Source organism: Melitaea cinxia, chromosome 20 (assembly GCF_905220565.1).
Source record: "Melitaea cinxia chromosome 20, ilMelCinx1.1, whole genome shotgun sequence".
Lineage (NCBI taxonomy): Eukaryota > Metazoa > Arthropoda > Insecta > Lepidoptera > Nymphalidae > Melitaea > Melitaea cinxia.
Genome location: NC_059413.1, coordinates 13,557,555 through 13,565,916, shown reverse-complemented (window position 1 = coordinate 13,565,916; position 8,362 = coordinate 13,557,555).

Below are 8,362 nucleotides of genomic sequence, written 5' to 3'. Positions count from 1 at the left end.
TTATGTGATGATAGGGTGGGTAGGGATAGAAAATTTTGTGACATCATGTTTCAAAAAAACATTTAATTGTTAGTTAAATGGAAATAACAAGAATGTCCAAACTGATGTTTTGCTTAAATAAGATTTTGTAGGTGTAAAAATGCCAAATACATAATGTCACATCATTACATTACAGCCTATACAGTCCACTGCTGGACATAGGCCTCCACAAGTTTACGCCAAAAATAATGTGAACTCATGTGTTTTGCCCATAGTCACCACGCTGGGCAGGCGGGTTGGTGACCGCAGTACTGGCTTTGTCGCACCGAAGACGCTGCTGCCCGTCTTCGGCCTGTGTATTTCAAAGCCAGCAGTTGGATGGTTATCCCACCATCAGTCGGCTTCTTAAGTTCCAAGGTGGTTGTGGAACCTTGTTATCCCTTACTCGCCTCTTACGACACCCACGGGAAGAGAGGGGGTGGCTAAATTCTTAAGTGCCGTAGCCACACAGCACATAACGTCACATCAAGTAGGAAATGGTCTCATAAATGTGACTATCTGTGATAAGGACGGGGGTGGAGTCAAAAATTCGTGAAAATCGTGTGACGTTATTTTTGAATAGCCCCCTACAATACTTATAATTAGTTTATTATTATATGATATGGTAAATGCAGTCCGTGTTTTTTTTTATTGATTACCTGACCATGATTGTGGTAAAAATTATAATTTGTTAATTCAAGAATAGTCAATTGGTCACAATTGTAGAACGCCGATGAAGGTGCAGTTTGTATAGTTTTATTAAAAGCTTTTAAAAAATATAGTCTAATTAAAAACCTTGTTTTTTTGAAATTGGTAAAATAGAACTGTCTTATAAATATATATAAAAATATATATCGCATATGTACGCGCATAACTTAACGTTATTAGTGTCAGGACAAAGTTGTAATTAACACCAATATATTAACGAAAAAAAAAAAAAAAAAATACACAGTTTACCTGGTCAGCTAGTTTTTAATATTACGTTTTAACATAAGTTGTTTCTTTTAATTTATCTTTGTTCTGCAACTGTGACCTGTTGCAACTGTAGTAAGGAGTATGTTATGTAATTATTAGGCGTTAGGACTGGATTAGAACTTTAGCACAGTGTATCTAGCAATATACTGAGGAACTAGATCTATATTATTAATTAATGATAGAATATTTTAAAATAATTTTCTAAGAAAAACAAAATTGAAAATTTCAAAATAAATTATAAAGCTAAATTATAAATTGAGGTAGTCGAACTAATTGTCTTGTGTTTGTAATGTTTGAAAACGAATTCTGCTTATTTATTAGGATTTTCACAGGAATGTATATATATATTTTTTCTCTAATTTTTTTAATGGATTAACAAAAACCATCCAATAGTCATGTTTAATCCATACTTTTGTGAAAATGTAAATAAATATAAAAAATACTTAGCAAAAGGCTTTGTGTGATATAATTAATATTTTTATTATATTTATAAGAGTAGTGAGTAATATCACATAATAGTTATGTATTTGTTGCATTTTTTCGATTTTTGAGGGTTGTTCGGACATGTCACCTAAAGTTGGCATTAATTTTATATGAACTAAGACTACTAAAGGAGAAGTGAAGAAGACTTCTTTAATAAATGCTACATTTTAAAATTGGCGGTTTATGGGGCTACTAGTCAAAATATTCTTTATTTCTCTTCAATTTTATATATTTGTAAGGATTATTATATTTAATAATATAAATAAATAGATAATAAATAAGAAACATTATATTTGTATTGCATACAAATTCAGTCATTGTTGACAACCGTTTTCTAACTTGTAACCATGTTTCGAGCAATCCTTCCTCTTGAGTAACTAGCAATGATCACTACTTTTACTTTTTGTAAATTAAAAAATAAAAATAATTTTATTGAATAATAATTGTATATATTTTACCACCTACCCTTAATGTTATCTACTTGCTGTGACCCACGGTTGTACCCTCACGCTAATTACGTGCCCTTAATTTGAGGAAAAAAGGTACGTAAAAATATTTTATAACCTTCCTTGGTTTCGGACTAACCAGCATAAAAATAATTTTTCAATTTAAATCAGTACTTTGGTAAGCGCTTTAAAAAAACGAACAAACTCTTCAGTTTTATAATATTAGTACAGATCGTTTTGGGACGACTAGGGCGGCAAACAAACGTACGAACCACCCGATGGTAAGCTTACAGCTTAGCATTTAACATGTGCTCTGAATACCACAAGACCACGACGCTTGTATACAATATTATTATTAAAATCGATTCCATTCACTGGGAAACAGTTTCTTCTGAAACCTTGGATCTGATAGGCGAGAGATGCCTACGATCCAAACAGTTTCGAATGAACAAAACGCTTTTCCATGAAGACACGAAGATATATGCAGAGACCTCTGCTGACCTGTACGAGAGATATCACAACTATTATAGCTTAGAATGCAGGTTTGCTTATCCTTTATCATCATCATCATCATTATTTCAGCCGATTGTAATCCACTGCTGGACATAGGCCTCCACAAGTTCGCGCCTAAAATGGCGTGAAATCATGTGTGTGTTGCCCATAGCCACCACGCTGGGCAGCCGGGTTGATGACCGTGCTTATCCTAATCTTTAAGCTTTCAAAAGACAACTTTAAAGAAGCCTTCTTGAGAAGCTTAAAGTAATGGATGGCAGAATTCTTTTATGGACTGCTATATTCAAGAAAAATATACTGATCTTACTTCTGGCAGTAAGTAGGCACGAGTTATCCAAAGATTTCAACAAGTATATTTGAATTAACCGCTATCCACCATGCAGATGGAACAATTGCTTCGGACACTTCCAGTTTTAGAAAACTAAAAAATAAATCAAGGGTAATTTACATTTTTTTCTCAAATTAACTCGAGTTAAGCGGGGTAGTAATAAATATAAAATATTGTAAGCATTTTTTTCTACGAACGGGTGAATTGAAGTATTTTATTTTACTTATTACTTATGGTATAGAGAAGAAAAAAAATACATGTATGGCAATGTTTACGTTACTTGTCAAAGTCAAACAACTGCGGGATGTACCGATTCGAATTATTTTCTATTTGATTGTATCGTGTGTTGCAAAAAATAATTATACAATAAGTTCATTGATTTGATAACGATATTTAACATACATTGATAACGGGTGCGGTGAACATTACCTATTATTTTCATCAATCCCTAAGCAGTGTCATCACGTTATGATAATTGTATAGTCAACTTTGTAACTTTGTTTAATAATTAAATCGTTATAATTTGCCAATTCACCGTAACAATGGACGAGGGAGAATCAAAGACCTGTGATAACTGGTAAGTTCTTAACGCCGTAAAGTTAGTCGGTGTTGTGTCAATAATTGTGCTATTTTTAACCACATACGTTACGGGTTTATTTTTGGATAAATGGAGCAAATTACATGTGTTAGACGCTGTACCTACGGTTGTTTACCTCCTAATGTAATCACTTGATCATATTATGCTTTTTCCTTTGTATTTTTATAAAAAGTAACTACCCTCTTTTATGAATACCGTGCTGAGAAAAATATTATATTCAAAAATTTAATCTTTCCCATTGTACATACTATTTGGTAAAATAGATATTGCTAACTGTTACAATTTCCTTATATTATATATTAATGAAAAAAATTAAATTAAAAATGAGGCTTAAGAATATATTTTAACAATTTTTAAATAAACTGATATGGATCTCTGAATTGTTGGAAGTTAAATTTTCTATATTAGGATGGACCAAATGCTATCGAGGCTTGGTATCTTGATCCAGTATTCAAAAGCCACATAATGATAATACATAAATATATTTATTTAAAACACTAGTAAGTACCAAGTACTTATTGTCTTGTGAATAAAGGCCTGTTTCGTCAGTTGTGGATAGTTTATCTTGCAGATAAGATACGATTAGACATTTACAGTAGGAGGTAGAATAGGACTTTTTTCACCTCAATTAATAAACTGCAAGTATTAGATTCAAATTTGCGAATAGGAATATCTCAAAAAAACAGTGAAATTTGATGCTGAAAAAGAATAATAAATCAAATTTTTTCCGTTGGATGTCATTATCTGTCAAATAGCTTTAACTACAACTAATGAAACTGGCCCTAATTAAATCTATTAAACTATGTGACTAAGGATGTCATATACCTAATTGCAGGTATGTGAATATTAATTCAGGGAATGACAACATAACTTTATAATTCCTAAGTGTGTATAATGTTATTATAAAAATATGTTACAATTATGCCAAGCTGTTTCATTTTTTAATTTTAGCAAAAGAGACATCCCAGCAGTTAATTATACTACACACACAGTTTTCTGTGCTCGTAACATCCGCGTGTGTCCTGTTTGCAAGGAGCCAGTGCCGCAGGCTGAGTTACAGGAACACCATGAAAAAATGCATAAATTGTGTAAGCATTACAGGCAATCATGCTAACTATAGTATCTTATATTTAACATCTTTATATTAGATATTTAATTCAATCAGTTACTTGTTATTTAAAGTAACTAGCCCTACAAAGGTTACCTAACATTGTGTCTATAAAACCTAGCCAACTCCTATAAGATACCCCAGTATCTTTACTGTTAAAAATTTAGGCTAAGATCTAGATTAGGTAAAACCGAATTTTGGGACCGTGGGGGGGGGGGGGGGGGGGGGGGGGGGGAACACTACCCCTGGTACCACTATCACACCTCGGAACCCCATGGTTATGGAGATATCGATGGGGCTAAGATCTAGATTAGGTAAAACCGAATTAGAAAAACCGAATTATGGGGTTTTTGGGTGTGGAGGGTGGAGGGTGTAGGGGAATCTATACAAGGTAACACTGTCACACCTCAAAACCCCATGGTTATGGAGATATCCATGGTTAAAGTTTTTGAGGTTAGAAGAAGAATTTAAAGCTATTATAATACCTTTGAGCTCGTACTGTTTGCATTGTGTGACAAATCGACACTTTTAAACAAAATAACGCGTCAGACATAATATTCTAATAAAATTAGTAACATTGCGTGCTAGAATATAGGTTTAAAAATTCGAAAAATACCCAAAACCGAATCGGAGCACCCCACTGTCCACGTGGTCTTGGTCTGTCCTACCCCTAGAGTGTTTTTTTTTGTGCCGCGGAGGCGCGGAGGGAGGGCAGCCCTCGCCCGCCGTGCTTTCGCACGCAAGGGCGGAAGGGCTGCACTTCCCGCAGCGCCGGAGCCAAGCGTTCCTCTAACTTTCGAAATTCTTCTTCTAACCTCAAAACTTTAACCATGGATATCTCCATAACCATGGGGTTCTGAGGTGTGACAGTGGTACTAGGGGTAGCGTACCCCACCCTCTCCCCCCCATCCCCCCACGGTCCCGAAATTCGGTTTTACCTAATCTAAAGCTTTACCAAAATTTAAAAATAAAGTAACTACTTATATAAAAAAAAAAAATTGTCATATATAAATGTAAAAGATATTGGTTACTTAGAATAATAGAGATATGAATATATTCCTTGTAGATGTTAGAATAAATCTAAATCAAAGTATCCTCTACCCAAGTTATCTGGTAGTGATGAATCTTAGTTTATAATATTTTAAAACCACCTTTGTTTGTCTGTATTCTGTATTTATACGTTAAATACTGATATTTCAATTTGTAGTGCCATGCAAAGAATGTGGAGAAGATGTATGTGGAACAGACCTTGAAGACCATATACGGGATTCTTGTGCACACACTATGCAGTCCTGCAAGTGAGTTCTTTGTTAAGTTATTTTCAGAAAAATAAATGTTAATGATATGTGTGTATCATTAGTATTTCACAAAGGACACTATGAAAATTCTCAATTCAGTTTTTCAAAGAAACTTTTTAGACATAGATTATTATAAAATTGTAGATTCTTAGGTAAGTCAGACTTAAATAATTATTAATTTAATGAACCAAAAAAAATCTCTAGTAAAAAGCAAATCCAGCACTCACATGCGAGAGTTCTGTACCATTGTAGAGTAAAAAAAAACCTATATATGGTACGTTCCGCATACTGAGGCTGAAAAACTAACAAGCCCGTCTGCCAGGTTTTGCCTGCTGGAGCTGCGCCGCAGCTCGATGCCGGCGCACGAGCGCTTCTGCGGCGCGCGCACCGAGCACTGCGCGGACTGCGGCGAGTGGGTCATGCACAAGTACCGCCAGCTGCACCTCGACTCCAACCACGGGTTCGTCCGCCTCGACGACGGTGAGCTCTCGACCACGCCGCGCCTCTGTGTCCTAGCTCGGTGCTCGCGTGAGTTGTGACAGTGTGACAGTTGTGACGTGTACTGCGGCGAGTGGGTCATGCACAAGTACCGCCAGCTGCACCTCGACTCCAACCACGGGTTCGTCCGCCTCGACGACGGTGAGCTCTCGACCACGCCGCGCCTCTGTGTCCTAGCTCGGTGCTCGCGTGAGTTGTGACAGTGTGACAGTTGTGACGTGTACTGCGGCGAGTGGGTCATGCACAAGTACCGCCAGCTGCACCTCGACTCCAACCACGGGTTCGTCCGCCTCGACGACGGTGAGCTCTCGACCACGCCGCGCCTCTGTGTCCTAGCTCGGTGCTCGCGTGAGTTGTGACAGTGTGACAGTTGTGACGTGTACTGCGGCGAGTGGGTCATGCACAAGTACCGCCAGCTGCACCTCGACTCCAACCACGGGTTCGTCCGCCTCGACGACGGTGAGCTCTCGACCACGCCGCGCCTCTGTGTCCTAGCTCGGTGCTCGCGTGAGTTGTGACAGTGTGACAGTTGTGACGTGTACTGCGGCGAGTGGGTCATGCACAAGTACCGCCAGCTGCACCTCGACTCCAACCACGGGTTCGTCCGCCTCGACGACGGTGAGCTCTCGACCACGCCGCGCCTCTGTGTCCTAGCTCGGTGCTCGCGTGAGTTGTGACAGTGTGACAGTTGTGACGTGTACTGCGGCGAGTGGGTCATGCACAAGTACCGCCAGCTGCACCTCGACTCCAACCACGGGTTCGTCCGCCTCGACGACGGTGAGCTCTCGACCACGCCGCGCCTCTGTGTCCTAGCTCGGTGCTCGCGTGAGTTGTGACAGTGTGACAGTTGTGACGTGTACTGCGGCGAGTGGGTCATGCACAAGTACCGCCAGCTGCACCTCGACTCCAACCACGGGTTCGTCCGCCTCGACGACGGTGAGCTCTCGACCACGCCGCGCCTCTGTGTCCTAGCTCGGTGCTCGCGTGAGTTGTGACAGTGTGACAGTTGTGACGTGTACTGCGGCGAGTGGGTCATGCACAAGTACCGCCAGCTGCACCTCGACTCCAACCACGGGTTCGTCCGCCTCGACGACGGTGAGCTCTCGACCACGCCGCGCCTCTGTGTCCTAGCTCGGTGCTCGCGTGAGTTGTGACAGTGTGACAGTTGTGACGTGTACTGCGGCGAGTGGGTCATGCACAAGTACCGCCAGCTGCACCTCGACTCCAACCACGGGTTCGTCCGCCTCGACGACGGTGAGCTCTCGACCACGCCGCGCCTCTGTGTCCTAGCTCGGTGCTCGCGTGAGTTGTGACAGTGTGACAGTTGTGACGTGTACTGCGGCGAGTGGGTCATGCACAAGTACCGCCAGCTGCACCTCGACTCCAACCACGGGTTCGTCCGCCTCGACGACGGTGAGCTCTCGACCACGCCGCGCCTCTGTGTCCTAGCTCGGTGCTCGCGTGAGTTGTGACAGTGTGACAGTTGTGACGTGTACTGCGGCGAGTGGGTCATGCACAAGTACCGCCAGCTGCACCTCGACTCCAACCACGGGTTCGTCCGCCTCGACGACGGTGAGCTCTCGACCACGCCGCGCCTCTGTGTCCTAGCTCGGTGCTCGCGTGAGTTGTGACAGTGTGACAGTTGTGACGTGTACTGCGGCGAGTGGGTCATGCACAAGTACCGCCAGCTGCACCTCGACTCCAACCACGGGTTCGTCCGCCTCGACGACGGTGAGCTCTCGACCACGCCGCGCCTCTGTGTCCTAGCTCGGTGCTCGCGTGAGTTGTGACAGTGTGACAGTTGTGACGTGTACTGCGGCGAGTGGGTCATGCACAAGTACCGCCAGCTGCACCTCGACTCCAACCACGGGTTCGTCCGCCTCGACGACGGTGAGCTCTCGACCACGCCGCGCCTCTGTGTCCTAGCTCGGTGCTCGCGTGAGTTGTGACAGTGTGACAGTTGTGACGTGTACTGCGGCGAGTGGGTCATGCACAAGTACCGCCAGCTGCACCTCGACTCCAACCACGGGTTCGTCCGCCTCGACGACGGTGAGCTCTCGACCACGCCGCGCCTCTGTGTCCTAGCTCGGTGCTCGC